At 43.1% G+C, this 16,741-nt stretch overlaps 1 protein-coding gene across 1 annotated transcript in view; it reads left to right on the top strand.

Annotated features, from left to right (window-relative positions):
- XRCC2 (X-ray repair cross complementing 2) overlaps window positions 1-16,741 on the top strand; it is a 108,990-nt gene that overhangs the window by 37,024 nt on the left and 55,225 nt on the right. The window lies entirely within an intron of this gene.

Genomic DNA, 16,741 nt, shown 5'->3' with positions numbered 1-16,741 from the left:
GTCTGTTATTCTGCCATGCAGTTGGAGAAGCACTTATGAAAAAGAGAAAGGTTTGCTTTTGCTCTTGAGTATTTGGGGGTTTGTTTTTGTTCTTCATTCAGGTTCTTAGTTCACAAGGAAAAAATAAAAACTTCACACAATAGAACTGCAGGGCAAAACACAGGCATAAGTAAAGTTGGGATTAGTATGCACATAAGTGGTGATTATGATTTCCATTGTCCTTGAGCATTTGTTTTAGTGTTCTGTATTGTTTTCAGAGTTGCAAAACAGGTGCCACTCTGAAACCCATTCATAGAAGCCAGGCCTCTGCAGGCGACAGTCCTCAGACCTCTTTTCAATGTCAGGGCTTATCCCAGGGAAACATGAAATTCTGATCCAGGACAGAGCGTCTCTGAGCAACGGCACGAACTATGCATGATCAAGCATATTTACATCCTATTGATCTTAATGGAATGAATGCTAAGAGTGCTGGACTTTGGCTGGGTCACTTAATACTTTGTTTATCTTAGGGTTTTTGGATCTTAATTTTTGCCTTCATTGAAACAACCAGGGTACACAAGGTTATTCAAAATTATTTGTGCTGAAACATTTACTATTGTATTTGAAAAAGACAAAGATTGTTGTACAGTGGTACCTCAGGTTACATATGCTTCAGGTTACATACACTTCAGGTTACAGACTCCGCTAGCCCAGAAATAGTACCTCGGGTTAAGAACATTGCTTTAGGATGAGAACAGAAATCATGTGATGGCGGCGCGGTGGCAGCAGGAGGCCCCATTAGCTAAAGTTGTTCTTCAGGTTAAGAACAGTTTCAGGTTAAGAACAGACCTCCGGAACGAATTAAGTACTTAACCCGAGGTACCACTGTATTATTACTGCAATTTCAAATAAATTCATCAATGTCAAGATTTGTGCTTTTCATTTTTTCTACAAGACACCTGTTTTTGAAATGTGAAATTAACAGGGTTGGGGGGTGTTTTTTGGAGGGGGAGGCTGCATACATGAGTACTTGACATAGAAAATGACATCCATCATGAAAACAGACACAACTTATTAAAATGCACAGTGCTGCCTGCTAGAGATGCAATGCATTTAAAACAAATATTGTACAGTCCTGAAGGCTTCAGAGATGTACTGCATGATTATTCATTCCTTGGCTTAAAGTTAATTGGGTGAAAGAGAAAATGTTACATTGTCGAATGAGCCTCTAATGCCAGAAAGGGGGTTCCGATCGGCGCAGCGGCTTGGCTTTATTTTCTTGTTGTTCATTTTCAGGCTGCCAGATGGAATGCTCCTCAGCCTTTTATGGCTTCTATATCCATTTTATTAGCCATATGTTTTGATTGATCTTGTTATTCCTGACAAGAAATCAATTGAAGGGGGTAGGGGAGGAATACTGTGCTGGAATAGATCTCTTCCTTGATGGAACAGAACAGACTTACAAAAACAAAACAAAAAACAGTACAGTTACAACAGGCAATGCTTTCTAGGTCTTACCAAGACACATCTAGTGACAAAGGCCGCATTCACCCCAAACATTTAAAGCACTATGATACCACTTTAAATGCTCACAGTTTCCCCCAATTCTTTATGGGAGCTGTAGTGCTTTAAGAGTGCTGAGCGTTGATAGGAAACTCCTATTTGATTGGCTGGCTAAACCAGGTGAGGGTAGCCGGTGGGTCTCAAACCCTCAGTAAGTTACGGACTTCCCCTGCATGTGAAGACAGGCTCTGGAGGATTGAATGGATGAGACCAAGGACTCAGCTAGACTGGTAAAGAAAATCCATTGTATATGCATTATAACACTGTAACACCAGATGGCACTGTGGAGTTCCATTTTTGCCAACCCGATTTGTCATACAAAGTTTACAGCACGTTTTCCTGAAACTTTTTTTTTATGTGTCTCCTAGGAGCCTACTCCAGGGGGCTATGAGTGCCTGGGCACCCACAATAATATAATTGTGGGAGCAGGCCACCCACAAAGTCAATGAGAAAAGCCAGCAGGTGTCAGTGATGCCTCAAAGAGAAGCAGTTCAGCTCCACAGCAAGCCAATGAGGCACCAGGGGAAGGGCGAACACAGAGGCAGAGTCTTTCTGTAGAAAAGGGTGTCTTGCTAGCTGTGGAGAGGAGAAGGAAGAGGAGCCACCTGTAAGGAGCACCATGAGTATTTGCAAGGGCCGGGCCCTGAACGCAGTGAGGAGTTGCAGAACCAGGCCCTTGCTGTGTTTGTCTTGGGGGAGTTGGGTGTGGCCTGGCAGATGTGCCCAGATCAGGAAATGTGCCACACCTGGAGACAATCCCAATATGAAGTCCAGCATTTTGCCCTGGTTCCGTTGCAACAGCAATGTGGTTTACTCCCTGCTGTTGCCAGTTCCTGCTCCTTCCTTCTGTTCTTTCATTCTAGCCTCATTGAGTTTCCTAGGGTAGAATGTGCATATAATGTGACTATATTCATGACAATTGCATACAAAAAAAATGCATGGCATTTGGGGAAAGTGCTTTGCAAAAATGCGCAAATTAGACAAAATTCGCACTAAAGTGCTTATGAACTTTCAGGAGGACTTTTTTGGAAAAATTGCAGGTTCATGTGGAAATGTGGAGAACTGAATTTACGATTTGAAAAATGAGGAACTGTGGGAAATCACCATGGACAGTTTCACACAGTCCCTACCAGTAAGCCACCTAGAGAGGAATCCTGAAAGACAATATGCAAATTGTTGTTTAGGAAAAGAGTGTTGCTGGATAATCTTATCTGACCCTACTTTGACTGCCTTTTGCTCCTTGGAGCAAAGTGGAATAGAAATCTGATGCACAACGAAAGCTGAGAATTAGAATTCAGGTCCACTGGTGGAAGTCCAGAACATCCAATCACTTTCAAGACGTAGTAGCCTATGATGGATTCATTGAGCAACATACTTGGTTCAGCAAGCAGTAATTTGAGTTACGGCCATGAATTTGGGCCAACAGACAATCAATGTTCCTTTCTCCATGTATTTATTTGTAAGGGAATGATTTATGTACTTGAGGGGAGAGTGGATTCAATCCCTTTGTACTCAGTATCCCTTGCAGTGTGTCAGAATTGCCTTCTGCTTAATATATAGCTCCTCTCAATTTCAGGACTTACTGACATCCCGTAAAATGACACTTCATTAAGAATCAACCAGGAATAATCCATCCAGAACTATTTTTTTATCGATAAAATTTGAGCAGAGAAATATCAGGGTCACTTATCACTTTCCACATAGGGAAGGGACAATGAAATCTTTATTGGAAAAATCTAGCTGGCAGGACTGTGTTCAATCTTGTCAGGGATAGCACAGCCACCGAAATATATTGCCTGAGCTTTGCAGCGGTTACTCTAACCAAACATGCCATGTCAGCAAAATTACAAAGCTTAAAATGACTTTCATGTCAAAGTGTCGCCGGGGTTTTCATTTCTCCATATTTTTGCCAGCAAAAAAAATAAAATAAATTTCAATGAAGCACTTTGTATATGGACTTTGAAAAGTTGCCCTGATGTATCGCAGACCTTGTCATGCAAAGTAGGCCAAGATCAAGATTTATGAATCACCAAGACCTAAAGATTTTACACACACACACACACACACACACACAATGTAAAGAATTCATCTTCCAAATTTCATATCACATTAGCCACTCAGAACCAGACTATGAGCCAAGCAAGACCCATTCAGTCTCATTCTCTCTCTCGCTCGCTCTCTCAAATACATACTCCTCCATGTATAAGTGTGGATCTGCTCGGAGTATAACTGTATCTATTCCATTTATACTTTGGGCGCAGCTACACAATACATTTAAAGCACATTCACCGCACATTTAAAGCATATGACTTCCCTCAAAGAATCCCAGGAGCTGTATTTCCCCCCAAAGTGCTACAATTCCCAGCACCCTTAACAAATACAGTTCCTAGGATTCTTTGGGGGAAGTTGTTGTTGTTTAGTCATTTAGTGGTGTCCGACTCTTCGTGACCCCATGGACCAGAGCACGCCAGGCACTCCTGTCTTCCACTGCCTCCCGCAGTTTGGTCAAACTCATGCTGGTAGCTTCGAGAACACTATCCAACCATCTCGTCCTCTGTCGTCCCCTTCTCCCTGTGCCCTCCATCTTTCCCAACATCAGGGTCTTTTCCAGGGAGTCTTCTCTTCTCATGAGGTGGCCAAAGTATTGGAGCCTCAGCTTCAGGATCTGTACTTCCAGTGAGCACTCAGGGCTGATTTCCTTAAGAATGGAGAGGTTTGATCTTCTCAGGGGGAGTAATGTGCTTTAAATGTATGGTGTGTATCCACCTTTTTTTACCTTTTTAGAATACCACTGAAAATGTTATATGTAGGGTAGAGGGTAGCCTCCCATCCAAGCACTCTGGATTAAAGTTATGTGCCCAGCAAATGCTCTGCAGCATATGTGCATCACACGCTCATGAACACAATACCTTGATTTGTCCATCAAGCCTAGAACTGTATACTCCTGATTGGCACAGCTCTCCAACATCTCAGGCAGAGGTATTTTCTACCATCTGTTATCTGGTCTTCTTTTAACTGGAGATGCCCAAGATTAAACCTAGGACAACTTGTGTTCCACAATTGAGCTCCACTCCCATTTCTTATACAGTCATTCCATTTTCTCCAGAGATCCTTGGGATCTATAGTTCTACCCTGGAGTTGAGGAATGCCTCGTGGAAAACATCTTGGCACTCTCACCAACCTACAAATCCTAAAGTTACAAAAATGCATGTCTTAGGGGGGAAATGTCCAAAACAACAATGAATGGATTGGGGGGGGGGTGTAACAGAAATGTGTTATACGAAGAGAAATTCACATCCAAATGCGGAATTTTCAAAAGTAAATAATTCGCAAATTACTGAAGAAATGTGGAGAACTGGATTTAAAATTGGAAAACTTAAAAACTGAGAGAATAAAAATTGACAGGTTTTAAAAACATCCTTAGGGAACACTGTGGGGAAACCTCCAGACAGGCACATTGCAGATTCCACAACAATCTCCCATAAACATGCATGTGATTTGGCTGCAGTTTTGGAAGCCAGCAATGTTACAGATGCTATTTGAGTCTTCTCTCGCCTCCCCCCCCCTTTTTTTTTTCCAGTGCTAGACTCAATATGTCTTTTGCACAATGAAAGAGCTCCCTCTAAAGTGCTTTCTGTTAAATAAAGATCCATCGAACACCAACCCAGAAATAACGCTTCGCAGGGCCATTGAGCCTCAAAGTTTAATTTGAAACTCTGCTCGTTAAGGGCACTCTGCTCAGAGCCTATTTTCCAGACAAAGCCCCACTCTTCGTTATTAAAGCATTGCTTTTTTGCAGGAGCTGTTAGTCCTGGAAGAATAAACTAAAATATGACTGGAGACCCACACAAATTTTAAATGAATTTTCATTTGTAATAACTCTTTTGTCTATCTCCTATTCACTTCTCACCCAAATATTGTTCTCATTCACACACCCCATTCACACACACACACAAACACCTCTATCTCTGCCTATCTGTCTCTCTCACACACACAAACACACATGAATAAGGCAACGATCACTAGGACAGTGCTGTCTCTTTCCTTATCACCACTGAATTCATCCAAACCCGCAGCTCTAAAGTGCTGATAATCTAACTTTTCAACCGTTGAAATCCTTATAAGCATTCTGTAACACCTCAGCTGAGGAAGGTATCTTTTCAAAGAATTGTATAATCAGAAAACTTCAGAGTTGGAAAAGTCTCCTGTGGGTCATCTAGTTCCACCCCCTGCAATACAGGAATCTCCATTAAAGTGTTAACGGAGAAATCTGAGGGCTACCTTGGACAAAAAACAAGGACACCAGCCAGGAATACCAGAGCAAAACAGCAGCCAGTAGGCTTGGTCTTTATTGAAGACTGTCACGACAGGACTCTCACCTGCCACAAGGTGAAACAAGATGAAAGCCCCGAACAAAAGAGAACCCAAACTTTTATTAGTTGCTAATCCCCATGCTACACCCCCCAAAAGTACATCACTAATACATCATGGTTACATCATGAAAGGGGAGTTCTGGTAGCACTAATCTGAGCATCCTGGATCCTGCCCCATGGTTCCCCTTGCCCTCCACCAAACACCCATCAAGTGTAACAAAAGAGATATTTACCGTACATTCCCCTGTTTCCCAGCCAAATTAATCACACCCTTTTGTCTTCATCTGGGTTTCTTATTTCTGGAATGGCTACCTGTCTGGCACTCAGGTATCAGGATGCCAGGAATTATCACTCATGCAGAGGGGCTGCTGAGTAGCTGAGCTCACATGTCTATATGAAATTCTGAAGTTTTCCCAGTGAGCCAGTAAAGGTTAGGTCCAGTCGTGACCGACTCTGGGGTTGCGGCGCTCATCTCACTTTATTGGCCAAGGGAGCCGGCGTACAGCTTCTGGGTCATGTGGCCAGCATGTCTAAGCCACTTCTGGCGAACCAGAGCAGCACATGGAAACGCCGTTTATCTTCCCGCCAGAGTGGTACCTATTTATCTACTTGCACTTTGATGTGCTTTCAAACTGCTAGGTTGGCAGGAGCAGGGACCGAGCAACAGGAGCTCACCCTGTCGTGGGGATTCGAACCGCCGACCTTCTGATCGGCAAGTCCTAGGCTTTGTGGTTTAACCCACAGCGCCACCCGCGTCCTTATAGTGAGCCAGTACATATGTAGTGAGACAGTACATGGATACATTTATCAGTGAAGTGTTACATTTGGTATTGTGCAGCAGAGGCCCTTTGAACAGATAGGAAGAAACTGTGATGAAGTGTTTTGTGGGGACAAATCACAAAAGTCACAAAAGTGATTGTGCTGATTTTGGTAGTGGGCTGTATGTGCATGATATCTGCTGGAGGGGCAACCGCCCCCCAACCTATACATAAATTCCTGCAACAAAAGCATCTATGACAAGATGGCCACCCAACCTCTGCTTAAAACTTCCAGCGAAGTTGGGGTCCCTTCCAGCTCTACAAGTCAATATGATTCTATGAAAGCAGCTGGAAAGTTCACCCACAAGACATCCATTCACACTGGGCTTTGAATTTTTATACGCCTCTTCTCTAAAAGCCAAGCCCCGCAGAAAAGCTCGCTGGTGCCGAAAGAGAGGCTTGAAAGATCTGTTGCATCACAGTGCAGTTGGATTTTGGAGATTAATTGCAAAGACGTTTCATTCATCTACATTTTAATTAATGTGCATTGTTATCGGGATCTAAGGCTTGCTGAGGAATCATATGCACAGCGCAAAAAGCATTTTTGAAGACCATAATGGCCTAGCATCCCCTTCGTGCTTGGGAAGATAAAAGCTTCACTTTCATATAGGCTTCCTAATAGTCTCATCAACTGCAACTAACCGATTTTCTATTAAGGCCAAAAGGCAGCCATTAATACAGAAAATCATCTTCTATCACTTTCACCCTCTATAAGAAGTAATGTATAGATGCAATAAGAAAGTTAATTGGTTTCCTGTGGCTTGGGATGTACACAAACGCAGGAGAAGAAAGACCCCCATTTCTATTTCTAATTAAAATTTATGAATAGGGCCATTGTGGAAATGGATTTCTGGCTTCCTGGGGCCCTGCCTGCTCATTCTGCTCAAACACGCATGTGCCCACTGCCATCACTCTTCTTTTATCACCATGAAACTGTGAGTTTGCGTGTTATTTCACACATCTACCCAACAGAGAATGAGGGACGTGGAGGGAGCTTCTTTTGGAAGAAAGTTCTCAGGGACATGTTGTCGTGCACAACACACTCAGCCAAGGAAGGCAAACGGCCGATAGTTAATTCTTCATTGACAAAAGCACACATATGCAGCAGCTCCTCAGGTGCACAGGGCACACACACACACACACACACACTTTTCTAGCATCTACATGCATTCAACCTGAGACATCTCCTACATGGACGTCGTCATTGCACTTCCCTCTTCAGACCCCTCCTGGATCTTGGAGGCAGCAGGGCAGGGGACAGTGTGGATTCAACTGACCTGCCCCTCACCTGAAAAGCCTTTTCCTCCGCTTTTGACGCACCCTGCGCCCCCTCCTCCATCTCTGAGTGCTCAGACCCTTTCCCTCACCCTGGCTAGTGCCTCGCGGGGGGCACCAAACCCCATTAAATCACTGGCCTCCTTCTCTCCTGGGTCGGCCTCCATCAATCACTCGTCAGAGCCCTGCCAGGTCTGTGACACGTGGGCTTTACAAATGGTAACCTCCCTTGGCCCAAAGGCTCCAGCTCTGGTGCATGAGAGAGTTCAGGAAGTTTCTTTGTCCTCCTCCTATCCTCCTGTCAGTGGCTTGTTTGCTCTTAAGACCTGAGCCAATTGTTGAAAATCAAAACTGTAAGGCAAGAAAAGAAAAGACTCTGCATAGATAAGGGATGGAGAAACGTGCAAGGAAATTTCTGAGGGCTGCACAGCCAGAGGGCAAAAGTCAGCAGGCCAACAGATGTGAGCCTTACCATTGTGGATTCTGTTGCATTCCAGTCATACAGAAGTCAGACATTTCTAAACACCTATCCCTCTTCATTAAGGATGGCGCTGTGGGTTAAACCACAGAGCCTAGGACTTGCTGATCAGAAGGTCGGCGGTTCGAATCCCCGCAATGGGATGAGCTCCTGTTGCTCGGTCCCTGCTCCTGCCCACCTAGCAGTTCGAAAGCACGTCAAAGTGCAAGTAGATAAGTAGGTACCGCTCCAGCGGGAAGGTAAACGGCGTTTCCGTGCGCTGCTCTGGTTCGCCAGAAGCGGCTTAGTCATGCTGGCCACATGACCCAGAAGCTGTACCGGAAGCTCCCTCGGCCAGTAAAGCGAGATGAGCGCCGCAACCCCAGAGTCGGCCACGACTGGACCTAATGGTCAGGGGTCCCTTTACCTTTACCTTTATCCCTCTTCATTTGAGAGAGCAGGAGGCATTGTCCCAGATCCCAAGGATATATCCTAGCCAAGCAAAAGCACTGAAGGAAGGTTTGAAGCAGGGCCGGCAAGAAGTGTGACCTACGGTTGAGGACCACATTTGGCCTGCAATCTTGATGTTCCCCTCGCCCACTGAAGATGAACACTGACGGCCCATTCACACATGCAAAGCCATTACCAGATGCTGCAGTCATCAAGCGAAGACTGCATGTGTGAACCAGAGCAGACCCACACCATACATTTAAAACACACCCAACACACTTTAAAAGCACCTTGCTTCCACAAAGAATCCTAAGGACTATAGTTTTCCCCTCACAGAGCTACAGTTCCCAGACCCATTAATAAACTACAGTGCCCAGGATTCTTTGAGGGAAGTCGCAGACTTTGAATATGCATTGAACATTCTTTAAGTGTATGCTTTGGGTCTGCCCTCATCAGTCTCAATAATCTCCCATATAAGCAATTTGTTTTTGCTTGTCTGCCTAATGAAAGCTTTCCCCACCTCAAGGCTAATAGCAGCAGCAGGCAGATTTTAATTGGGATCGCAGTGCAGGAAAGGATTAAACCACCCATCCCCACAGGCCACAGTCCCACTACTGCAACTCTGATTTAGAAACGGCAGGGGGAAGGGGGTGGATTTGACATGATACAGGCAATTCTATCTATAATGTTACACCTTGTTGTTGTTTAGTCATTCAGTCGTGTCTAACTCTTCATGATCCCATGGACCAGAGCACGCCACGCACTCCTGTCTTCCACTGCCTCCCGCAGTTTGGTCAAACTCATGTTGATAGCTTTGAGAACACTGTCCCACCATTTCGTCCTCTGTCGTCCCCTTCTCCTTGTGCCCTCCATCTTTCCCAACATCAGGGTCTTTTCCAGGGAGTCTTCTCTTCTCATGAGGTGGCCAAAGTATTGGAGCCTCAGCTTCAGGATCTGTCCTTCCAGTGAGCACTCAGGGCTGATTTCCTTCAGAATGGATAGGTTTGATCCTCTTGCAGGTCACGGGACTCTCAAGAGTCTCCTCCAGCACCATAATTCAAAAGCATCAATTCTTCACCTAGGCCACATTTAAAGCACTACAATACCACTTCCCCCAAGAATTCTGTTTGCTGTGGTTTGTTACTGATGCAGAGAGCTATTAGGAAACTTTTTGCCTCCCCAAGCTACAATTCCCGAAGTGCTCTGGGGAAAGGGATTTATTGTTGAACCACTCTGAGAATTGTAGCTCTGTGAAGGGAACAGGGGTCTCCGGGCAGCTAGCAGCGCCCTGAACAAACTTCAGTTCCCAGAATTCTTTGAAGGAAGTCAGGGGTGTTTAAAGTGGCATCATAGTACTTTAAATGTATGGGGTGAACAAGGTCATAGTGTGGGCCTTCTTGACGGGGGTCATGATGAGACCGCTGGCTAAGGAGACACCAACCTTTCCAAAGCTGCTCAGCAAAGTTCACTGGGCAATTATTAGCATGAATAAGTCAGCTTCATCTTAAGTGACACTTTGCTAACCAAGAGGCGATTTTGTTTGAAATTAAAATAAACATGGGGATTTGGGGGGAAGAAATGTAGAGCACCGTGTTGCGTCTCCAAAGGTGTACATAAAACAATTTCACGCAAGGACAGCCAAGCACAACAGAATTGGGCACAGCTAAGGGAAACGGGATTACTAAGATGTACTAAAGGGACAGCTACAGCCTCTCCTTCTAGCCTAGGTGGCAGCTCCTTTGCACACATTTGCCCTAGTTTCCCATTCCTGCAACAGGCTTCTCAGATCTAAGGCCAGTATAAAGTTTAATCAGTTAGGATTTGTTATGCATCAGTTATCAAAAACTGTACAATCTAATTGTGGGAGATTAGCAGCCAAACCGAACAAGTGCATATTCTTGCTAGTTATCATGAGAAGGGGCCAGTACCACAGAGCTGTATTGCTGAGAGGCAAATATTCAGACCATAGAAATGCCGTTGGTAGAGTGGGCTCTGTATGATGTCATTTCCCCTCCTCTTCCTGGAGAGGAAGAAGCATATGGTGTGTTCCTCTCTTTCCCTTCCTGTGACCAGGGTTGGATACAGACCTGCCTCCGCTTGCTCCAGCTTGAAGTTGGTTATACTGTAAATGTGTTTTGCCTGCATGGTTTCTGCTGCTGCCATTGCTATGAACCAGTGCAAGATAATAAGTAAATTATATTTTTAAGCTTACTTGCCAAGCTGTTGCCAAGCAGAAGATGAAAGGGAAAGCCAGTTTACTACAGAGCTAGAATTGCTCAAAACAAGTCTAATTCCTATGCTTTAACTTTTGCTGCCAAGGATGGGATTTTGAAACTTTATTCTACCCACACATGTGGGCATCTGGAGGGATAAATTGCAATTAATATATCCTCTCCTACCCATTAAATCCATCACACACTTATTGCACACATACAAAATCTAAGGATTTTTTTTAAAAAAACTGCCATTAAAAGTTTTCACCTGTTTTATCATATCACTGCCTGTTTGTAGCTACTGTAAAATATCTCATAGCAAACCTGTGTCTGGAGCTTAAGTTGACATTAATTCATTCATTCATTCATTCAGTGAATGAATAGGTACCATATGTATCTGGACAGGGATGTAGGATCTACCTTTATTTTTAACAGAACTCTTTAACTGCTCCACACCAGTCAACTAACAGAAACCCAGCAGCGCTACACAACCTTAAGCAGTTGTTCATAATGGAAGTTCCCTGCACCATTGAGACAGTAATGGCACTGCTGGCTCCATTATAACACCTTTTAGCAGGGAAATTCAGCGGAGGTGAGGCAGCCCCTCTCTTCCACCTGGAGCTCCCTGTCCATGCATTGTCAGAACAGATGGTGCTGGACCGATGTGGATAGTAAGATACATACAAAAACCCTCCAAACCTCTCCTCTTATACCTCGAATGAGAAGGCACAGCTCAGTCATGGAACATATGTGCTTGAGGCATACGATCCCAAGTTAAAAAGAGAAACCGCCTGTAAAAGGCCTTTTTTAAGAAGTGTATTGGGTTAACAAAATTCATTTCTCTGGAGAGTTAGCTGCTATTCAAAGCAGACCATTGTATTCTGTCAGACAGGCCAATGGTCTGAAAAGGCAGCTATGTTCAGTTTGACTGGCAAAAGACCAGTCAAAATATTGTAATTAGCCTAATGACTAGTATCAATGTTGATGCATTCTTAAGAAGCCTTTAAAAGATCAAAGCACGGAATATTTTTTAAAGACAGCTTTAGTAGGTCATACTTTTATAACGTATTATGATTTGAATCTGACTCTGCTGTGATGAGAGGCAGTTCGGCACTGTGGGCAGCCAGGGTCAACCTAATGTCCTTCTGATTAAAAGCCGCCTTTCTTGGGGAAAAGCACAGGGCGCCTCCTTATCGCCACTGAAACGCAAACTGCTTAGCGGTGAACTGCGTGTTCAATGTGAACCATTTGCAAGCCCCACACAATTAATCCTAGCTCATCAGGGCACGGGCAGAATAATTACAGTATAGGCAGCACCAAACCCATTTAAGAACTTATTCCACAGGGCTGTAATTATAGCCTGTCCCTAATCCTTTAATTGCCACTAGCATTTGATGTGTTGCGGGCGATACCACAGGATGAATGGGGGTGGAGGGGTCTCAGCATAGTCCAAGGCACCAAGCGGAGCCGGCAGCAAAGGCAAGTAGTTGCCTGATAAAAAGAAGGTATGGCAGCCAAACTAGACAAAATGTGTATTTGCCTATAACATGGGTGCTGCTGCAATTTATAAATTGCAAACAGCAACCACTGAGGATGGCAGTCAATAATTATCGGGGGTTAACCCTTTCCTCCCTGATACAGTCCTGATTAAAATTGCTCCTCTGTAGCTGCCATTTGTTTTTCTGGACATATGATGAAAACAAAGAAAGGAATACAATAATTTGGAACTGTGTGTGAAAAAACTGTAGAAATAATAATATAATGAGTCTAATCAAAAGTCAAATATGTTTGTTTTGCTTTATTTTTTTCTTTTTCTCTCTTTCCCCCTCCCTTTTTCTGTTTTCCCTTACCTCCACCACCCCCCCCCCCTTCTTCTTCCTTTTCTTTCTTTTTGTGTTTCCTTTCTTGGTCTTTCTGTTTTCGATATGCTATGAAAAAGATAAAGAGATAAAAGTGTAGTATGAAAACCTTAGTAAATTAAAAGTGATGCTATGTAATTTCTTTAGTAGTATCTACAAAATGTTTAAACTGGTTGACTGTCATGATCTGATGTAGCAACCACCGTGGTTTTTTTCTCTCTGTGTGTTATTGTTGAATTCTAAATAAAGTTTTATTCACTTTTTTTAAAAGGGGGGGAGTGGAATGCCCCCTCCCATTGCTATCGATAGGAGTTTGCATGGCAAGATTATCTTTCTCCGATCCCCGCTTACATGCTGCAGCCCTTTGTGCAATAGCCCAAATGGTCCCCAAAGCTCCATAGGAGTTTTTGGGTGGTGGGCATGGGAAGCTGCAGTGGGTGGGACATGCTTTGTGCTAGTGCAAAGCTGGCGCTGGAAATGTACGCGTTCCCCCTCTTGTAATATTGTTATTTCTGCAGGTATGGCTAGCGTGGTACTGCATTGGAATGGGGCTTCCATAGCCAGAGGCACCATAACTCTGTATAAGAGAAGCTGGGGGCATACCATGGAGAAGGGCTTTTGCCTTCATACCCTATTTGTATGGGTACGAAGAGGCATTTTGTCTGACTGTAGCTGGAAAGAGAATACAGTGGTACCTCTGGTTAAGAACTTAATTCGTTCTGGAGGTCCATTGTATTTTAATATTTTGTTGGAAGGCACCCAGAGTGGCTCGGAAAACCCAGCCAGATGGGCGGGGTATAAATAATAAATTATTATTATTATTATTATAACCTGAAACTGTTCTTTACCTGAGGTACCACTTTAGCCACCATGTGATTTCTGTTCTCATCCTGAAGCAAAGTTCTTAACCTGAGGTACTATTTCTGGGTTAGTGGAGTCTGTAATCTGAAGCATCTGTAACCCGAGGTACCACTGTACTGGGCTACTGGGCTTTGTCTGGCCCAACAGGGGAGCACATATATATTCAAAAGCAAAAGATGACAACTGGGGCACAAACAGTATGTGTATAGTATTTCAGTGTCTATCTTTATTATCCTTCTGAGGCAGAAAAGGGAGGATATTCCCAATGGATACTTAAAGCCCAGCACACCTTCATACATTTTGCCTTATGATTGTCCAGGTATCTTTAGGTGATTTCCCATAAATGCTGACTGAAATAGAGACTGCAGGGCAACTTCTATGCTCTCTTCAGATTCCTGCCAATTCCCCATCCGGTCACAATAGACTCCACAAGCAATTTCCACAGAAATACACCTTTTATGGAGGGGAAAATAAACCGTGATATATATATATTACTGCAATTCGGTTACACTCATGGGACTCAGCTATACAGCTACAAATAAAATGTTTTAAGTGTGTTTTAAGTGCAATATACAATGTGACACTAAATGGCGATGGGGAGCCTTATGGAAAATTCAATGTATTTTTAAAAAAAAAATTGAAAAAGCATTTTCAGAATGGTTTTTATGTGTGTGTGGATTCCACCTTGCTTTAAGTACCGAAGAGCAGAACTGCAAGTTTGCACAAACTTGAAATCTAGAAAAAAAATCAGAGTAGAGTACTGATTTTTGGATTTTGAAGCTCTGCTAAATGATCCTACTTTCTAGCTTGGCAATAATGCTATACTGTTAATACAACTGAAAAGCACTGCTGGTCTTTGTGTCATACACCTAGTATCCTTTTAGAATGACTCTTCTTTGCCTGTTATCTCCACATCCTGTATTTTTCATTTGGTTCATTTTTCAGAGTTGTGCTTTTTTAGGTATTCTACTGAAGATTATTTTAAGCTATCTAAAATGTTTGCAGTCTTACTCAGTTTTGTGTCACCAGCTAATTTGCTAATATCCCTTCCCCTCAGCAGGCTCACTAATGAAGATATCAATACTTAATAATAATAATAATTTATTATTTATACCCCGCCTATCTGGCTGAGTTTCCCCAGCCACTCTGGGCAGCTCCCAATCAAGTGTTAAAAACAGTACAGAACTGCACCCTGACCAGACTATTGCTGATTACTTCTTTCCAGTTTGGTGACAAGCTTTTACTACCTATTGAAAATATATTTTCAATCAAATGTACATGTAGATTGTTGTTTTTATGCAGTCTACCTTTCCCAAACTGTGCTACAAGAGTATCAAAGTGTTTCTTGAAGTTTTTGACTGCTTCGCTTTGCTCCCACAAAACTCCTCTTGCCTTCCCTTGCCCTTCCACAAAGCCCGTAACAAAAATTTGTTAAAACAAATTCTGTTCAAAAAGAAAAATTGACATTACTGGTCACAGGCGTACCAGACTGTATTACTTCAGCAACTCCGACATTATGTAATGCTTTTCAATTAAGCAGAAGATTATACATTCCTGCTTCCATCCCTTTCCCTAGTGGTTTTGAGTAAGCTTTTCGCTCTGGCATCTTCAGACACTCGTTTGGCAGAACTGCGTTTTTTTTCCAGATGAGAGAGAACAGCATGATCATAAAGAATGAATTATTTACAGGAAGATCAGCACTTCAAGTCACGTCAAGGCTTTGCTAATTGTATTTAATTGAAAGTTCCATGGTGAGACATATGCACAATGTTCTTCAGATTTATAACAAGGAAACCCAAGACATTTACTAGTGAGACAACCCAATGGATAGGCTGGTGGGATGGAAAGCCAACCACCTCTAATTAACAATTTAAAAAAAAAATCCAGCTCAAATTTGTTGACAATAAACTATTTGGTGTTCGGGAGTTTGCATTCTTTAGGATTGTACGTTAGACACAATGGGTTAGATCCTGACCGAGTTGGTTGCACTTAGTGCCTACTGAAATCAATGCAACTTTCTACATTGATTTCCATGGGAACTAAGTGCAATGAAGTCAGGATCTCATCAAGAATATATGCATTGGATGTGTTAACCAAGGACACCAATTCACCTGAGATTTGACCGGCAAATGCAGGTAATCTCTTCTAACATAGGACAGGATTTCAAAGCTCCAACAACTTGAACTTCATAACTTTTCCTGAATTCTTATGGTTGTCACTGAATGTCTTCAGCCCATGTTTTATGAAGAAAACATTTGTTATGGGAATTATACAAGTATTATTTCACTGTTTCTTGCATATGACCAGAGGAGCTCTGGAGGTTTACCACCTTTCGCATAATTCCCACATTTGTGCATAAATATACAATAAAAGGCAGTGGGGAGAGCAGGCTTATTTACAGTCATTTGCACTCAGTGGTTCCTTCTGCCCACGCAACCCAATTTTCCCTGATCCCTGTACCTACTGCAGACCTTTTTGCCATATCCAGAACTATTCTAGAGGGTCCCCTAACCCTCAGCATCAAGGTTTTGGGTGTGGCAATTAAGTGGGTAGGAGGGAACAGCAAAAATAGTGGGGGGGGGGGCTCCTTGCATGAGTGGAATATGCTTTCCGCTACTGCTTACAACCCACTATGTCAAAGTGCCAACCTGAGATTATGTATTTACTTTAATATAGCAGCACCAACAAACCAAATCTTCTACATTCTTCTACTGCTACTGTTGGTACACGAGAGATTATCAGTAGGACTGATCTATTTATAGTCATAAAGCTTATATCTGTGACCCCCGGGCATGCTCTTTCCCAAACGTATAGGGACAAACTAGCCCATTCTTGAGCAAATGTGGAATTTCCCAGAAACAGAACCTTCAACAGGAAGCAATTTAACCACGAG

This window comes from Podarcis muralis, chromosome 12 (assembly GCF_964188315.1).
Source record: "Podarcis muralis chromosome 12, rPodMur119.hap1.1, whole genome shotgun sequence".
In the NCBI taxonomy this organism is placed as follows: domain Eukaryota; kingdom Metazoa; phylum Chordata; class Lepidosauria; order Squamata; family Lacertidae; genus Podarcis; species Podarcis muralis.
Note: the sequence above shows the minus strand (reverse complement) of the source record. Positions and strands in the feature narration are given on the sequence as shown.